Below are 20169 nucleotides of genomic sequence, written 5' to 3'. Positions count from 1 at the left end.
ATCCGCTTTTGTTCAACATTTTTCACCTTTGCTAGGAGATAAAAAAAATATTGAAATCTTTGGTCCAAAAATGTTTGCTTCATAAAGTTATAACTCCCTTATTCAGTTGTTCATAACAGAACTCAGCTTGATCTTAACTGGTGTGTGCACCTGCTATAATAATTTTATTTATCTGAAACAATCCATGTAACATTACTGGACAGTCTAATACAGAGTAGGTAAAATCAACTATCTTTTAAGTAGACCTGGTGGCAATTAAACATGATAAATAGCTGCTGCAATTCCAAGTTATTAGCCTTCACTTCTTTCAACTTCATTATTAATATGAATTTTCAACAGAAACAAACTGCTGAGAAATGTCTTAGAATCTGAAGACAGCCAAATGATGTTCAGGAAGACAAAATGAGAGCAAGGGTCATAAATATCCTTGTAAAAAGTTGAATAAAAATGAATCTTGGGCCAAGATCAGACAGATGAGCTTCCTTTTCCTTTTAACCAGACTTGGGGGTTAGTCTTTGTCAAGCAATGATAAAATGGATTAAATATGTTGGCGCTGAAGGCCAAAATGATTCAAGTCTTCCTCTAGTGATAGACTCCTGGGATTTATATTACACACACACATACACACACACACACACACACACACCATTTTCGTTCAGATAAGCTTAGTTAAAAGTACAAAACTACTTTATAATCATGTCAGATATATATATAGGCAGCTTAGGTGAAAATTCACTGCAGTACACAATACACAGAGCACTAGGGTGTCTAAAATGTTCAGTGAGCAGCTTATTACTGTCTATAAACACAACCCCCAAATAAGTTTGAAGGAAACACCTTGAAACAGGTGTAGATTTTTTTATTAACCTCATACAGTGAATTGATGGGGTTCTGATGAAAAACAAATATAGGACAAGTACTCCTCACTGACAGTTTATGACAGACACTTCACATGGCCTGATGTAGTCCCTGTGACTTTCCCCACCCAGAAGTTATAGGCATTTAGCACTTCGTTTTATCTTCTGGGGGCACGTCTGATCCTGTCACTGTAAGGTACCGATATATAGTTTTCAGACTTTTCTCATTACCTACAGGACCAAAAAACACAATTAAACATCCTTTTTAGCACCTGCAGACCACTGGAAAATGAGGGAAGTCAAAGAAAGGATGAATTGGACATGGAGGGTGGAAATAGGACATGAAAGTGCTCTGTTTTTCTATCAGTTTATGCAACACTGCAACTTCACCTCTTCCCTTCCTGTCCTGAATGGTTATGTAATGTTGATGGGCACTATAAAATAGTTGCTTTATTTCATATAAGAGGGAGAACTGGCTGAAGTTCATTGGTGGGTGAAGTAATTCATCCCTTATACTTAGTTTGTAAATTAATTTGTAAAGTGTTTTGAGATCCTTTGGGAGGAAACGTAAAATTTCCAAAAGTCCGTAAGTGATTTCAGTGCCTAAGTCACTTCTGAAATGTGACTTAGGCACCATCTGATATATAACATGTCCTCTAAGTTATTACCATTAGTCAGCTCAAAAAACAGTGGCTTTCTGATCAAGAAAAAAGAACAGGAGTACTTGTGGCACCTTAGAGACTAACAAATTTATTAGAGCATAAGCTTTCGTGGGCTACAGCCCACTTCTTCGGATGCATATAGAGTGGAACATATATTGAGGAGATATATATACACACATACAGAGAGCATGAACAGGTGGGAGTTGTCTTACCAACTCTGAGAGGCCAATTAAGTAAGAGAAAAAAAACTTTTGAAGTGATAATCAAGATAGCCCGGTACAGACAGGTTGATAAGAAGTGTGAGAATACTTACAAGGGGAGATAGATTCAATGTTTGTAATGGCTCAGCCATTCCCAGTCCTTATTCAATCCTGAGTTGATTGTATCTAGTTTTCATATCAATTCCAGCTCAGCAGTCTCTCGTTGGAGTCTGTTTTTGAAGTTTTTCTGTTGTAAGATAGCCACCCGCAGGTCTGTCATTGAATGGCCAGACAGGTTAAAGTGTTCTCCCACTGGTTTTTGAGTATTATGATTCCTGATGTCAGATTTGTGTCCATTAATTCTTTTGCGTAGAGATTGTCCAGTTTGGCCAATGTACATGGCAGAGGGGCATTGCTGGCACATGATGGCATATATCACATTGGTAGATGTGCAGGTGAACGAGCCCCTGATAGTATGGCTGATGTGATTAGGTCCTATGATGATGTCACTTGAATAGATATGTGGACAGAGTTGGCATCGGGCTTTGTTACAAGGATAGGTTCCTGGGTCAGTGTTTTTGTTCAGTGATGTGTGGTTGCTGGTGAGTATTTGCTTTAGGTTGGGGGGTTGTCTGTAAGCGAGGACAGGTCTGTCTCCCAAGATCTGTGAGAGTAAAGGATCATCTTTCAGGATAGGTTGTAGATCTCTGATGATGCGCTGGAGAGGTTTTAGTTGGGGGCTGAAGGTGACAGCTAGTGGTGTTCTGTTATTTTCTTTTTTGGGCCTGTCTTGTAGGAGGTGACTTCTGGGTACTCGTCTGGCTCTGTCAATCTGTTTTTTCAGTTCAGCAGGTGGGTATTGTAGTTTTAAGAATGCTTGATAGGGACCTTGTAGGTGCTTGTCTCTATCTGAGGGATTGGAGCAAATGCGGTTATATCTTAGAGCTTGGCTGTAGACAATGGATCGTGTGGTGTGTCCTGGATGGAAGCTGGAGGCATGTAGGTAAGTGTAGCGGTCAGTAGGTTTCCGGTATAGGGTGGTATTTATGTGACCATCGCTTATTAGCACAGTAGTGTCCAGGAAATGGACCGCTTGTGTGGATTGATCTAGGCTGAGGTTGATGGTGGGATGGAAATTATTGAAATCATGGTGGAATTCCTCAAGTGCTTCTTTTCCATGGGTCCAGATGATGAAGATGTCATCAATGTAGCGCAAGTAGAGTAGGGGCGTTAGGGGACGAGAGCTAAGGAAGCGTTGTTCTAAGTCAGCCATAAAAATGTTGGCATATTGTGGGGCCATGCGGGTACCCATAGCAGTACCGCTGACTTGAAGGTATATATTGTCCCCAAATGTGAAATAGTTGTGGGTGAGGACAAAGTCCAGCCACCAGGTTAGCTGTGACATTATCGGGGATACTGTTCCTGATAGCTTGTAGTCCATCTTTGTGTGGAATATTGGTGTAGAGGGCTTCTACGTCCATAGTGGCCAGGATGGTGTTTTCTGGAAGATCACCGATGGATTGTAGTTTTCTCAGGAAGTCAGTGGTGTCTCGAAGATAGTTGGGAGTGCTGGTAGCGTAGGGTCTGAGGAGAGAGTCCACATAACCAGACAAGCCTGATGTTAGGGTGCCAATGCCTGAGATGATGGGGCGTCCAGGATTTCCAGGTTTATGGATTTGGGTAGCAAATAGAATACCCCTGCTCGGGGTTCTAGGCATGTGTCTGTACAGATTTGTTCCTGTACAGATTTGTTTCTGATCAAGGAAAGTGATTATAAAACCCATGTACTGCTAATGCAGAAATATACATTTTTGCAGATTAAGAAAAATGCAGGACTTTAGTCATGCATCTATCAATTTGATTTGCTGCATTAAGATGCAACAAAAGATTTTCTCTCCTGTTCTAACATTGACCTAACGCTCTCCCAATCCATTTATGGAGCTAGTTCAAGCTTGTACCAAACGCACATAGTAGCTTAGTGATGTAGACTACAGTTAATTAACTATTTAAGTTGGACACCCAAATCTTACATCTGTACCTGCTCTCATTCAAAACAGGCATAAAGGATCAAGGAACAGAGTTTTACATATTGAGCTAAATTCTTTCAATGAGGGACAATATTAAGAACAAAGAAGCTGCCAAATCTCATTTCTAGGGCTCTTCAGCAGTCTTTGTTTTCTGCAAAATTTAAACTTTCTAAATAAATTCTGAGTCATGGTCATCCATTGAATAGTTTTCCCTTAAATCAATGTACACTAGTCCTTTTCCCCCCCCTGTCTTGCAGACAACTTTCTCCAGTCTGAAGTGGAAAAGATATAAGCTTATTTCATTCGTTTTAGAAGTTAGACTTTAGAACCTAGCAAGGATTTATTTAAATGCTAACCAAACAGCTGGTTAGTCAATGGAAATTGATGGATCTTATTACAGAGGAAAAATAGCTTGGGGTTTTGCTGTCACTCTTATTTTAAAGATTTAGTTTAATTGAGGCTAAGGGCGTTCCCTTTAATCCTCTTTTGATATTAAGTAGCTACAGAGGTAGTCACATTAGACAGTCTATTCCTTTCTGTAGTACCTTACACTTTGTTTAAAAAACAAAACAGCCTCCACAAAAAAGGGGATGCACAGATAAGATTACATTTATATATGCTATTTAAAACTAGCAATGGGTTATGGAGAAAAAGAACGGAATCTAGTCTGAAAGAACAATAAGTTACTAGAGGATTCAACATTCTAAGTATCAGAGGGGTAGCCGTGTTAGTCTGGATCTGTAAAAAGCAACAGAGTCCTGTGGCACCTTTAAGACTAAGAGATGTATTGCAGCATAAGCTTTTGTGGGTGAATGCATCTGACGAAGTGGGCATTCACCCACAAAAGCTTATGCTCCAATACATCTGTTAGTCTTAAAGGTGCCATAGGATTCTCTGTTGCTTTTAACATTCTAAGTGTACACATGAAAAACAAAGAGAAAAGAGCTTTAAATATAAATGGGAAGTGTGGACTAAATTCTGACATTCTGAGGAGTTGAGTTCAACTGGAGTTGTAGATACTTAGAAATTTGCAAGATTTGGCCTTTTTCTCTTATCAGAGTCCTACTAGAGTTCACTTGTCCCATCTTTGAGAAATAGAGATGCTCCACCTAGCAGTTACGCCAGTCAAGGCCTCAACTGAGCTTTCTAGAATGAGCAACTGAGCTGAGCAGCCAAGTATTCTATGTGCTGTATATGCACTTCTATGTGCTCATCTGACATGTCCTGGACTTCACTGCCACAGCAGCCAAGCTTTGACCCAATGTGGCTTAACTGACTTTTTTCCTCTCTAGAAAAACTGCTAGAATCTCCATTTTATGAGTTTCCTTGGCAACTGATCTGTATCCATTCCACTCATAACATTCTATAGCATGTTAAATTTCACAAAAACTATTAAATGAGGCAGCTTAAGAAAGGACAATCAGCTGGAGCCAAGATATTTTAAAGTAATGTTTCCTATATGCTAAACCCCATCCATACATCTTGTAGCTTTCTTCCTCCCCTCCACTCCCACCTTTCAAATTACCTTACTCATAACATTTGCAATATAATACATTTTTTAGCCAGTGGATAGATACATGGCTGTTTAAACTTCTGCATTGAAAGCTGTACCTCCCCATTATGGTGATTACTATAGTGTTTAATGATAGTACAAGATTTAGTAAATATTTGCCCATTAATATTATAACTAAGTGTTAAGTCCTGATTTTTTGGTACCTTAGTGCATATGTTCTTTTCTTTTTGGGTGCAAGCTGTAAGATATATCTGAACAGGACTCAGCAAAAGTACTAGTACGTGTGGTGCACCATCATGAGGGTGGAGTTTGGTAAAACAAATACTTGAGCACAGATGTCAAATATATTTATTTTTAGCCACATAAGGCAATCCATATGGATTTTACGTAGTGTACTTAATCAACAAAGGAAGTGTCTCTGATCACATTGGACTAGCTTCTGGTTGGCCAAGCAAAGCGGGATTTTGCACTCGATTTAGAATCATAGAAGATTAGGGTTGGAAGAAACCTCAGGAGGTCATCTAGACTTGATGGCATCTCTGTTGGTAACACGATAACTTTGGAACACTGCATCAGATCAATTCTAAAATTTCAGGCACCGTTCTAGGCATCAATGGGCACACTGGAAAGGTCTGATTTACAGGAAAGTCAGGGTCCCAGACTGCCTGGTGCTGCAGGCAGAAAAATCTCTTTGCTGCCCCTTGCTGCTGTCCTACATATGTCAGAGGCAGCAGCTTAATTTGCTGCATGGAGAGATTACCTGAAGCCTAACATACATAAGAGCCCTAAAGGGAGGAAGAATTACATTGGGAGGAGGAGGAGGAGGGGAGAAGTGGGAACCCAGAGAAGTGGCAGAAGCAAGAACACAAAGAGGGAAGTGGAAGATGAGGGGGGAGGAAGCAGGAACCAAGAGAGGATTGGGGAGCAGTGCGGGGGGAGCAGGGACCTGGAAGGGAGGCGTGTGGAGAATGGACGTGGCAATGGAGAGTTGGGGAAGTGGATGGAGGGCAAAGGGAGTAGGGGGGAGAAGTGGTGGTGATGAAGGGAGCTGGGGTAGGGGTAGGCATGGAAGCAGGGAGTCAGTGGAAGTGGAGCTAGGACAGGGAAGTAGGGGCCTGGTGGGGAGCAGAAAGCAGGTTTCTGGGGAAAAGGGATAAACAAGGACCTCAAGATATGTGAAATGGAGATAGGGAGGAATACAGAGACCCTGGAATACAGAGAATCAGGGAGCACACCTAGGGTGATCAGATGTCCCGAATTTCAGGGCTTTGGAGCGGAGCCCGGTGCTGGAGTGCGGAGCAGCTCCGTAGCAGTAGAGCTGCAGGTTTTTGCCGGGAGCTAGAGCGGAGCCGGAGCACAGCTCTAAAGCCCTGCCAAATTTATAGGGACAGTCCTGATATTTGGGGCTTTGTCTTATATAGACTCCTATTACTCCTCCATTCCAAATTTTTCACACTTCCTATCTGGTTTCCCAAAGCACACCAAGTTTCTGGCATGTGATGGAGAAAGAAATGGGACACCCTAATAAAGAGGGGAAAGAGTGAACAACATGGGGGAATATGGACACATACACAGAGCCCCTGGCTTGTGGCAGATGGGGGGTTGTGGGTGCAGTATGGAGGATACACAGCATCTGTGTCATGAGGAGAGGCCTGGGAAGGGTTGCAGGAACTCCCTGATATAAAGGGGGATAGGAGGATGGCCCCCATGGAATGGAATGGAAGAAGGCAGGAGCTATTCACTGAGCCTGCAGAAGCTATGAAGTGCAGAACAAGTTAATTGTACCTGTGTAGGTGAGAAAAAAAAGTGGGAAGGAGAGAGAAGTACACAAGGGATCTTTCCACTCCTTCGCATACCTGTGCAAGGGTGCAGCTAAGTTCCTGGTGCTTGTACTGCCTGAGAATCAGGGATAAGAGCTCCTTAGTTCTTGCATCTGAAGAAGTGAGGTTCTTACCCACGAAAGCTTATGCTCCCAATACTTCTGTTAGTCTTAAAGGTGCCACAGGACCCTCTGTTGCCTTAGTTCTTGCCATCTGTACTAGACATTCTAAAGGATATCTCAGGATTTGGTCTATGTTCCTAAGTAATTACAATCCAACTAGAGTTCTCTTGCCCACAGAGTCAGACTTGCAGAATTAGATATCACCCCGGAGTAGCAACAGCAGCTGCTGCTTCATGGGTGCTTCGTGGGAGCATGACTTGGATGGGAACTGAAGAGGCATCCAGCACTAGACAGTATATAAGAACTGCATGCCTGGACAAATGAATGGACCTCATGGTCTCACACAGAAGATTCCAATTATTTGTGCCAAGATATTGTTTATCTGCTAATTTAGCTACAATTCACAAAACAAGTTTGTCAAAAAATCAAAAACAATTTTCTTGACAGACACTTTGTAGTAATTGCCTACTAATTAGCAAACCATAGCTGCCTACTGAATACTTCAGAAGTAAGCACACTTCACACAGATTTTTCTGCCTCTGTAGACAATTAAGTCTATATGTTTAATCTGGAATAGAAGTATATATCCATATAGTGCTGAAGTAGTCACCTTCCATATAACAACTTCAAGAGTATTTTTTACCCAAGTCCTTCAATTCTCCAACACTGAATATCTGACTTTAAAAATCTCAGGTAATGTGCTGCATTTCAGAGAAAAATATTTTACTTAAATCAGACATGAATTTAATACTATAGAAGTGTAACAGGGGAATTTTTACTTTTAAAATTTGAGTGCTGTACTGAATGGCCCACCACTACTCTGTCAAATGGCTTTACTAATATACAATTTCAGCAGTGGTTATCACCCAAACTATTTGTTGAACAAAGCTGGTGTGGACAACTCAAGTAGTTTTCCAGGCATTGCTTTCAGTGACCTAAAACTCATGTTTATGGACTATCATCAGTAGTGCTGTATATATTATATTCACTTTCAAAGGTCTGGAAGGGTCTATACTGTAGTTAAATTGAGTTTAATAATTATAAAAGCATTTCAAGTCACTAAAGAGTGTCTTGAAAGAGTAAGTTGAGTTCAAAGGTGGAAAAATCACAATATTTCACTCAAAGAGCTTGTCTAATGTACTCATCTGAATTTTGCTTGTATCAGAGAAAACACATTTACATTGTATTCCAGGAATTGAATCTTTTTTTTTTTTTAAGTATCCTTTAGTGGAAACTGAAGGCTTGGCTGCTCACCAGATTATTTGTTCTATTATAAATATAAAAAACTTTACAAGCTCTAAAAGTACCATTGACCATCATTCCTGAGAAATTTGATCATCACTGAGAATATTGCCAAAATGAAGCACTACCACCAGCAATGTGAATCGTATTAACCAAATACCAGCCCAGAAGTTACTCAAGAAAGTTAATGTTTCATTTATTTTTAATAGTGAATAAGTATTTCAATACACAGAGTTCTTAAAGATGACAGTGCAATGGCAAGTTTTCTAATACCGTGCATCTTTTAGCAGAGCTATGGTGTTTCCCTGTGAAAGACTGAACTGACAGATTGAATTCAATGAGCACAATTGAAACAAAGTAATAAATTATTTCTTCAAATTTTCTTCCTTAGTAGATTCAAATAATCAAACAAACAGAAATAGGTAATCTATCCCCCCACCCTACCTATCATCTCTCATTCACTATTGAGCTGTCGATGCTCATCTCCGGACTCCATTGCCAACTTATTAAAATTTTCAAACATTCACTTTTGTGCTTTCTCCCATGCTTCCTGACATGCCTGGGAGGTGCTCCCAATAAACATCTGCAAAACTACCTCATTATCCACCTTCAAAATCCTCCTTAAAACTCTCCTTTGCTAGAATGTCTACAAAAAACTTGACAACACTGAAGCTGCAGCTGTGCAGAGACCACTGCCTCATGCTGACCAATTTTGTCTCACTGTTTCCTTGTATCTCCCTTGGTTTGTCTAGATCCATCTGTTGTCTCTTGTCTTATACTTAGACTGTAAGCATTTTGGAGCAGGAACCTACTTTTTGTTCTGTTTGAACAGTACCTAGCACAATGGGATTCTGGTCCAAGTATAAGGCTCCTAGGTGTTATGGTAATATAAATTATTATTATTCTTATATTTAGTTGCATTTGTATTATTGTTAAAAACATTCACACCTTCTAGCTATTGTTATATTGCATATTTACCCTCAGAAATTCTAGAGAGTATTTCAATACACAAGAAATTGTCACAGTAACGCTAAAATGTGCAAATTGTGAACACTAGTTAGTGGCGACTTTAAAAAAAATGAATCCCTAATCTTTTCAGTAAGTCACTTTTGATAAAATGTTTGTGTTTTCTATATATAAGCATACATGGTATTGTGATGGACTGTACCTACCCCACACTGGCTCAGCAGGGGTTAACCACACGCTGGGCAGAGGAAACCATGGCCCCTCACCCCTGCTGGGAATGCTCCAACTGGGACCAGAGTATAAAACAGAGTAGCTCAGCTCAGTCTGGCCTGGCCACTGATGAGAGCAAACACGTGTTGCAAGCTCCTGCTGGGAGTCTTCCAGAGATCCAGGACACAGAATCCAGCAGGACTGAGACACCAGCAGACCCCCAAACCAACCGCTGATGCCGATGGAGAAAAGACAGCCGAGGCATGAGACTACCAGAGATGTAAGGAAGGATAGGAAGCGGCCCAGGGAACAAGACTGTAGTATCAGGAGAACAAGTCTGATTATGGAAGCGTGGATTCCTTAGGGCCCTGGGCAGAGTGGAGAAAGGTGGGCGTGGGGCCCCCTAGCCTCGCTGCCCTGCCACCGGGGTAGCCAATGCCCAGAGAGGCGAACTTAACTGTTACATGAACTTGGGCCACTAGGCCTTGCTGCCCTGAACCACAGGACAGCCCCACTGACTCTGGCGATTGGGCCAAACTGCCCTGAACTGCAGGGCCACCACCCTCCAGGTCATTTGGGCTGCCAAGTAGCCATTTTGATAATCCCATAATCCAACACTTTATGGTGTACCTACCCCGCAACAGCTATATTATTCCTACAGTATCAGTGTCTACATTCCAGACCTTTTCCTACTAAGATATAAAATGTCAATGATTTAGTGGAAATCCACAGAGGAGTAACTGTACACATCATTGTAACTCTGCAGGATTGGGCTGCAACACACTTACAGATCCTAGAACCCTGTTCTGTTTATATTCCTTTGTTAATTGAGCAGATTGGATAAAATTCCAATTTACCACCTTTACTGAACACACCTGAAATGAATTCTACATACCACAGTGCTTCTGGTACAGTTTCAATCTAGCCAAAGAAGGAAAAAGTATGTTTGGCATCTCTATAGCTTGGATTATCATTTTATGGCAGCATAGCTGACATAACTAAATTAATTTTACTTAAGAAATTCAAAGATTACTTGAACTGTTGTCCTGTAGGTGAAAACTTGTGTCTTATCAGCTAATTACTGAGGTTCAGTCCACTACACTTCAGAAGTGCAATTTCATCTAAGTAATGTGTTGCTGAGTCTAATATCAGATGGTTCTGTCACTTTAGGCTCTTTTCTAAATAAAATAGATTAGCTATTAGTGGTCATTTGAGATGTTAAGGAAGCTTAATAGACAATGTGAAGGTGCTTTTTTTTTTAACAATCAGGCATTTTAAATTAAATGAAATATCTTTTTCAAAAAATCTATGGTAGAATTTATTTGGCGATATAGGGCCAGATTGTGCTAACCTTACTCACACTGAATAATAGTACTTTACTCTTCACGTACTTCCAGTCATTTCAAGGGACTATTTGAGGAGTACGATTTTAATCATTTTAAGTATGGGTGGCATAATCTGGCCCTTAGAGATTTTAGTATTTCTCTGAAACACTTATTTTTTCACCTATATGTTTGAGTAGGAAGCAAAATGATTCACTGGAATAATTTTCTTTGAACCAACAGTCCCTTGGGATTTTTCACTTTTAGACTTGTAGTGTACCATATTGCTTAGTAATACCAGCAATTATACCACCTGGAGAAAAAGTGTCATGCATAAAGAAATACAGAATGTGCTTAGACTTCTAGCTGAATGTAGGCACTCATATGTCTAGAAAGAGAGAGAGAGACAGAGTTTCGCTGAAAAAAATGAAAACTATTAACTTTGTTTATTTCAATTTCAAAACAAAGAAGTCCTAGTTTTGTTTTCTTTATAAAACAAAGTCAGCTATGCCTTTGAGTTGACACTTTTAGCGTAACGTACAAAGTGACCAGAGATACCTGACAAAACTCAGTTTGCTTGAAGCATTTACATGCAAACTCAATCATCTCACCACAGTTCAAAAACAAGAAATATTTAGAGTATGTGAACTAAAATATGACAAAGTAAAAAGTTATTCCAAATATAAAGTTTATTGCTAATTACATACATATGTTTGCATGCATCCAGCCTGCCTGCACAGACCAGGTATTTATGCACATGTGTGATGTGGACCTATTTGTGCAAATGTATATGAGCAATTTCATTTGCCTAATTTTGAAAAAAGGCTCATATTTTACTATATCTTTCAATAATGTTTTTTCTTCATTACATTTTTCCCTTCAAGTGATCTAGTACCTTCATGTTCAGTTGAATGGCTTAAGTCTCCCAATGGAGATCTTTAACTATGACCAAATCTTCAAATATTTTCAGAAGATTGCATCATCAACAATTTCAATTCTAACTCTCCAAAGGAAACTGAGCAGACGCTCTCACCTTATAGTAACACTGACACATTAACTTTCCTCAGCCTCTTAGCTCAAACTACTTAGTCTGGCTCCACCATGGCTGGAAGCCTTAATCAGATATCATACTAACAAAAACTATGTCACTAATGATGTCAGATGAATGGTGGTCACATGGCAACAGCCACATTTGAAGCAAACAGTGAAACATTTGTTTTTAAGGCTGCTTTATGACTCGCCTGAAAAATGATTTTGTTCACAACGAACCACCACTAACGTATGAGCTGTTAGCCCTAGGATTTTACCACTTCTAGTATTTTTCACAACATTCTTTTTATATACATAGCTGGGCAAACAGTGGAAGTATCATTAAACTACTTATATGATCAACTTCATATCGGCATTTAAGCAGCACAGCTAAAAGCATGGTGATATTTTCTGATGCTTCTAATTCTTTCAGAAATAATATTATAGAAAATATTATTTGTTTTATATTGGATTTACACACTGGTGGAGCAAAGGGGTTGGTGGCCTTTCCTCCTAGGTATGTGAGTGCATTTTTCCCTCTCTTTGCTGCCCTTCATGTTAATGGGACATCCACATGCACAGGGAGAGCAGAATGCTGAAGCTGAGCATGACTGCTGATCTGAGAGAAGAAATTTTCCCTTAGCTTGTCCAACCAGGGTTTAATAATCTCTTGTCCTTTTACTTTAACACCTACTTTCAAGGCAAAAGATGAACCTTCTTCTCTCTAAATATCCACAGCAGTAACACTCATCCTCATTTGGGATTGCAGTCAATCAGTAGTTCTTCAAACTAGAAGTAGTACAGTGAGGGCCTTATTTTCAGAGATACTGATCACCCACCACTCCTGAAGTCAATGGGTGCAATGGAGGCCCAGACCCCAAATGACTGTGCTCCTACTTGTACCCTGCTAGTATGATCTTGGATACTTGCAGAGCAACAGATTCAAAATCCTTCCCCAAACTAAGTCTGCTGCTAGAAGTCATTCCTAAATAAAAAATACCCACTTTTAAGGGCTCATGTACTTCAGCACAAAGATAGGCCACATGTAAGGCTGAATTTGGTAGCCTCAACAGTCATATCCACTGCGTGAAACTATCTTGTAGAATTAGATGCTTTTGTCAATCTACTTCAGAGACCCTGAACTGGCACACCTAAGGGTGCTTCAAGATGAGGCAGAGGTGCATTATGAGAGCAGAGCAGTATGAGGAAACGTGTACAGGATTTGCTCACACTAGACCTTCCTTAGACCCAAATTTTCTGTGTTTTATAAAGAAGAAATGATCATTCCCAAAACTTAGTACCAAATCCCTGGCACAGAGGCAATTAAATGAGTCAAACAGTGATACAGTGATCTGGCTGCACATTTTATAAGTAGGACCACACACACATATGCAGTTTCCTTCTTGAAGTATCTGTGATGATGGCAGAAAAATACAGAGCATTAGATGTGATGTATGGGACACTGGGAACAACAGTAGGGGACAAGGTTGCCCAAACCCATCACCAAAGACATGGTACAATTGAACAAGACAAACAAGCATCTGCCTCCAGCCTTCATAAGTAGGACTGCATTAGGATTTCTTTGTGTGACTACAATGACAGAAAATAAAATATCAATTCTGCATACAACTAATAGATCTTCTAGTAGCCTATTTTTTCTACAAGTGCTGCCTTTGGCAAGGCCCCGGAAGGAAAAGGTTTGTAATTTTTTATATACGTATTAACCAGGAGGAGAGCTTTCAGAAGTGTTATGTTTATCCAATCAGGGAACACATATATCATATGTCAGAGGGGTAGCCGTGTTAGTCTGAATCTGTAAAAAGCAACAGAGGGTCCTGTGGCACCTTTGAGACTAACAGAAGTACTGGGAGCATAAGCTTTCGTGGGTAAGAACCTCACTTCTTCAGATGCAAGACATCTGACTTGCATCTGAAGAAGTGAGGTTCTTACCCACGAAAGCTTATGCTCCCAGTACTTCTGTTAGTCTCAAAGGTGCCACAGGACCCTCTGTTGCCATATATCATATGGTTTCTGTAATCAAATCACACCTAACCAACACAGCTTGAATTTCAAGTAGCAAACAGTCACAGCAATCCACTAACAAAAAAACCCTACTTAAATATTTGAATATATCTGAAGAAATAAATATGAAGACATCAAGATCTTCACATGGGCATTCTGCAAACAGAAAGAGGTGGGACTTGGCCTGCAAAACAAGTGTATCTTGGGGAATGTATTTGGATTCCTAACTGCCCCCAGCACTCTCTGCCTCCCTAGCAGAATGGCTCTACAGCACTCTCACCCACTGCCCCTGGATTCCCTACAGAAGTTGTGGATTTCCTGCCTGCAGCAGGTGGACCTGGAAAAATAAGAAACTTACACAACAGTTCAGTAAGGATCGATACTCAGAAAACATCCATTTTCCCACCAATCCCTGCCTTTGGCCAGATGGTCCTTGTTCCCCTTGCTGGCAGAAGGGCCCAGTAGACTCAAGTGCTGAACTAGGCCACAGATCTCTTCTACTAAATTAAACTAACAAGCATTGATGATGGATCTTAGTACCAATACTCTGATCTGCCTAAAGAAGGAACTTCTATTGACAATAAGGGGAGAGCTATGCATACATGGAAAGTAGACTGTCAGAGCAGAGATACACAGTGCAGATAGTGGTGGGGAATTTTACCACAAATACATCTTGTATACATTGTTCTATACACACTTTCATATATTCTGGTTACACTTACATAAATACTATTACTAATCCAGGGGTAATGAAAATTATATTCTGTAGTTTGTGTGCGCGTGTGTTTGTGTGTGTGTTTGGGGGGGGGGGGATTTAATAGACAAGCATGCAACAGGCTTGTAATTCGGTTTATGCTTATATAGTAAATACTCTACATATTTTAATTAAGCTGTATTACTAAGTAAATTGAGCATTGTAATATTTAGGTCTGATTATATTACTGACTGTTCCACTAGTCTAGAACAACATAGAAAAATAGTATTTTTCTAATGGAAGAACACTGTTCAGAGACCAGAATAGAAACTGCTAAAACAAACAAGATAATTATCTATTTTTAGACTATCACTCATAAAAGAAGTCTGACTTATGCCTTTATGAGACTGATGGATTAAACTTGGGTCAGATGTTGCATGTAATTTGCTCAGAAAACAGGAAAATTATTTCAGAAAATACTCATAAAACTTACAAAAACAAAAATTAAACTAATCTAAAACATATGTAGTCTACAGGTTTAAATGAAATTTTTGAGTTATTCCTGAAGCTATAGATGGGCTGTTTATGAGACATATTATAAATCAGGTAGGAAAGAAGATTTTGAGATCTTCTAACCTGCTTTGGACAAGTTCAGGTCCCTCTGAATTTGGGATATTTTAGATAGTTCTGGCTACTTCCCAAAGACCAGGTTCAGAAAAAAATATTCCTGGCTTCCTCACTACACAGAAGCCAATCTTTTGTGGCCAGAATATTGGTGATCTAATTAAAAACTAGGGACGTGCCTGAAGAACAAGTAGTTTGAATTTTGTGGTAGGAAATATGAGGTAGAAGTATCATGTGTTAATCATTTTATAAACTTGGTCCTTGCCAGGGCCAGATTTAGGGGCAGGCTTGGGGTGCCAGGCTTGGGGGGGCACCGGGTTCAGAGTACTGTTTTTGGTGGATTCATTATTCACTAACCTCCTAAAAATTAAAAACACTTAAAATTAAAAAGTTTATATAAGCTAGAGGAAACAACTGTTTATATTTGCTTATATATAGCATGAGTAAATACAGATTTACAGATCCTAGCATGCAAATTTATCATCTTATGTGACAGGGATAAATCATGTTTGCAAATCATGCATCAAAATCATGAAATGGGCTACAAATACAATTAAAAAAATAGGATAATCAAAAGTTTAACAAGTTGTGGGGAAAGCAGCCAGACAAACAGCAGCAAGGAGTGGGATTGTGCAGACCTTGGCTGCTAGTTTTATAGGGTCCCACAGCTAGAACCCAGTATAGTGCGTGGGCCTCTCCAGCAAAGTGGCACAGGACCTGGAGATGGAAGAAAGACTGCCTGAGACAGCATATGGACAGCTTGTCCATTGGGATGTTGTTACCATGGAAGGCGGGGGAGAGGGGGACTATATAGTGACCTGCCTGGAGGGCCAATTCACAAAGAAACAGCTCCCCAAGTCATGGACAGAAAGGGCCACATCGTGAGCAACCAACAGAAGTGGCTGCCAGATGGGGCAAGAGTAATTCCCAGGCACAAGGAGGCTCACCTGTGATGAGTGGACCCCTTCACACTCTGCCTTCTTGCTCCCTGCAGTCTCTTCCTTCCAGACTTTCCCCAGCTGGGCCTTGTCAGCACTTACACCTGGCACCTTTTATACAGGAATCGCCGGATACTTCTCAGCTAAGCCCATCCTGAAATCAAGACTGGCTTAGCCCCACGCTCTCCCTCCCATGGGATAAGGCATCTTGTTACAATTCCACTGTGGAATGAAAAATGGCATCACAGTTTCACAGAATCTTTTGAGGAATTGTCACCCCCTAGTCATCTCTATTAGTGGCTGAATAATGTATTGCAAATAAATATATCAATACATGCACTGTGCTTGAAAAGGGTGCAACATGCACTCCCCCCCCACACAAACCAGAACTGGTGCAGAGGAGTAGTGAGGCCATGACACTGTCCCCTCCATACCCAGAGACTAGAGTCCCCGTGGGTGTCAGCGGAAGCAGTCCTAAGAATGCTTATGTGCCCAGTCATTGTTTCTTGTATGGACAAGCTGCTCTTATTATGTAAGGAAATGCCTGCAGAGACCGAAGGTCTTCACATTTTGGAAGATGGGGCTCTGGAGTGCAGGGAGCTGTAAGCTGCAGTCAGCAAAAGGCTCTGGTTGCTATAGTGTTAGCGTTAGGTAGTGTTTAAATAAAGTAACTCAGTTGTGAAATACATACTTCCTGTGTCTTAATGAAGGCCACACAGCTCCTTTCACCTTCATCCCTTGCACATCCCATGCCAGGAAGAGGCAGAATTCTGGCCCACTGTGTTCATCACAGTATGGACTGTGTTAGGTTCTTAATTGGCAGATTAAACAAATATTTAAAAACTTCAACTAATTTTATCTGAAAGCTCATTTAAAAAAGAAAGTGGAGCACACATGTTAGAAGAAACGACTCTTTGATACAGCATATAAATAAAGAACATCACATTTCAAAACATCACTTGCTCACACACACAGCAGGAGTAGTGCACAGCCATAAAAGAAACCCAGCTATTGGGATGAAAGAACAGCCGTGTCTCCCAAGAAAAGGAACAATCATCGCATAAATTTTCTAAGTAAAACTAGTTGTGAGTATTAAAAAAAAAAAAAAAAACTGAAGGTCAGTTCTCTCAACCTTTGAAGTTCTGAGTGATCTGCTTCCCAGTTAACAGAGTCTTACCCTAAATCCCAATGTGGTATTATAGTAGTTAAAATCAGCTGGGAAGTGATTGTAGCTGGAAATGAAGTTTGAAAAGTCCTTGTCCAGCTGCAAAGCTTTTCTCCACTGAGAGTTTCCCCCTTCTCAGTTTGTTCCCACTGGCAGCTGATCACAGTCCGCATTTTTGTGAATAAGATTAAGAGGATTTGGCATTGGGAGTTCTTACTATATGTGAGATACTGAATGAAACGAACAAATTAAAGGGTGAAGGTTCTTAAGTGTTCCTTAGCAATACATCATGTATATTGCATGGGAATGGCAATATCATCCACACAGAGAATGGCATCATTCACACAAGAAACTAGAAGTGAGTCTATGTATGACACACACTATTCTGGTCTATTCTATCTAGCTTTTAATGCTGCGCTCATCACCATAGCATTTGACCACCTTCATAGAATCACATAATCATAGAATATCAGAGTTGGAAGGGACCTCAGGAGGTCATCTAATCCAACCCCCTGCTCAAAGCAGGACTAATTCCCAACTAAATCATCTCAGCCAGGGCTTTGTCAAGCCTGACCTTAAAAACCTCTAAAGAAGGAGATTCTACCACCTGCCTAGGTAACCCATTCCAGTGCTTCACCACCATCCCAGTGAAAAAGTTTTTCCTAATATCCAACCTAAACCTCCCCCACTGCAATTTGAGACCATTACTCCTTGTTCTGTCATCTGGTACCACTGAGAACAGTCTAGATCCATCCTCTTCGGAACCCCCTTTCAGGTAGTTGAAAGCAGCTATCAAATCCCCCCTCAGTGTTCTCTTCTGGAGACTAAACAATCCCAGTTCCCTCAGCCTCTCTTTGTAAATCATGTGCTCCAGCCCCCTAATCATTTTTGTTGCCCTCCGCTGGACTCTTTCCAATTTTTCCACATCCTTCCTGTAGTGTGGGGCCCAAAACTGGACACAGTACTCCAGATGAGGCCTCACCAATGTCGAATAGAGGGGAATTATCACGGCCCTCGATCTGCTGGCAATGCCCCTACTTATACAGCCCAAAATGCCATTAGCCTTCTTGGCAACAAGGGCACACTGTCAACTCATATCCAGCTTCTCGTCCCCTGTAACCACTAGGTCCTTTTCTGCAGAACTGCTCCCAAGCCATTCGGTCCCTAGTCTGTAGTAATGCATGGGATTCTTCCGTCCTAAGTGCAGGATTCTGCACTTGTCCTTGTTGAACCTCATCAGATTTCTTTTGGCCCCATCCTCTAATTTGTCTAGGTCCCTCTGTATCCTATCCCTACCCTCCAGCGTATCTACCACTCCTCCCAGTTTAGTGTCATCTACAAACTGGGCTCAGAAAGCTGATCTGAGCTAAAAGAAACAACAAGTACACTTTGAGGCATAAACAAATGATTCAGAATAGATACAGCCAGAACTACAAAGAAAATCTTCAAAAACAGTTTACCCAGTTCACACGTCAGACCTTCCACTGGCCATAAATATGCTTCAAACACTTAAAGCAGCATACACTAAATGCATGCAATCTTCATTTAGTTCTAACTGTATATGGATACCCTGTTGTGGCACAGAAAAATTAAGCAGAGATTTGTAAATACCTTGCTCGTGTGCACGTGCTATTGCACATTTCTTTAGTATACTAGGTGCTATATGTGCTGGCGATAACAGTATTGTAAATATTTTCATTTTGGTGCTTGTAGTGGTAAAAAAAAATAACTGTGGTACACGGTCACTAGGTAAACATAGTGAAAATACTTTTGCAGTGAAGATAAACAGTTTTATGAAATGTTATAGGGCAAGAGGAAGCCACAAATGTAATGCACCAGCAGCTGTTCTGGGGCATGGCAGAAGCTATGGAGCCAGCTACTGGTAAATTGTATTCGGGCAAACAAATGGGTGGTGTGCACGTGTAACAGAATTGAATAAATTTAAAAGACTGCTCAGCACAGAAAAGGATGAGAGGGTTGATGAAATTTTCATTTTTTTTAAACAGAAATTGTTTCATTTATGTATATAGGAACTAGGCAAATGCCTCAAAAATTGGTCATGAATATTCACTCAGATAAAATGCATTTTCATTTCAGCAGCATTTGCACCCTTTTTGTGTTTGCTTTCCACAAATAACCAGTTTGGTTGCAGGAAAGCCTGAGGAAACAGCAAATGTTAAGCTGAGCTGATTTTTTTGTAAACATAGTATTCACATTACAGACCTGATTCCAAGTTTAAGAGTTGCACTCGTTCAGGTATTAAGAAATACCATGTGACCTTCAATCAAAAAACTAACTTACTAACACAATTCAACAATGAGCTCAATTAAATGCTCATAGAAAGCACTTGGCAAATACTTTTGAACAGCAAATATTTTGGAGAACAACGTAATCTCTTCATGGGCTATTTACCAGGAGAAAAAGAATTATATTAATCAAATGAATGACTCCCTGTGAATTATTCACTCAGCTCTAATCTATGCTGTGTAGCAAACTGTCATCCTGCTGCAGCCAGGCTTTGTCTCCCACTCTGCACTGGCAGCCAGGACTGAGGATAAGTAGTTGGTCCTTTTCCTGAAGACACTGTATTGGCAGTTAATTGCCAATTATGTTTTCATGTTGACTAATCATTGTGTACTTTTCAGTTTCACAGTTGTATTTGGGTTTATTTGTGTAAACACTCTTCCCTTCCCACACACACACCTCCGCAAGGTGTTGGTATGAGTGATACACTACTATAGGTTTCGTACCATGCT

At 40.4% G+C, this 20169-nt stretch overlaps 1 protein-coding gene across 1 annotated transcript in view; it reads right to left on the bottom strand.

The window, feature by feature from the left end:
* Positions 1-20169, bottom strand: part of LOC101943579 (uncharacterized) — a 236867-nt gene that overhangs the window by 154711 nt on the left and 61987 nt on the right. The window contains exon 3 of the mRNA XM_065596643.1: positions 16258-16470. The gene's annotated coding sequence lies outside the window, so the exon portion shown is untranslated. The remainder of the gene's footprint in view (positions 1-16257; positions 16471-20169) is intronic.

This window comes from Chrysemys picta, chromosome 5 (genome assembly GCF_011386835.1).
Source record: "Chrysemys picta bellii isolate R12L10 chromosome 5, ASM1138683v2, whole genome shotgun sequence".
In the NCBI taxonomy this organism is placed as follows: Eukaryota; Metazoa; Chordata; order Testudines; family Emydidae; genus Chrysemys; species Chrysemys picta.
Note: the sequence above shows the minus strand (reverse complement) of the source record. Positions and strands in the feature narration are given on the sequence as shown.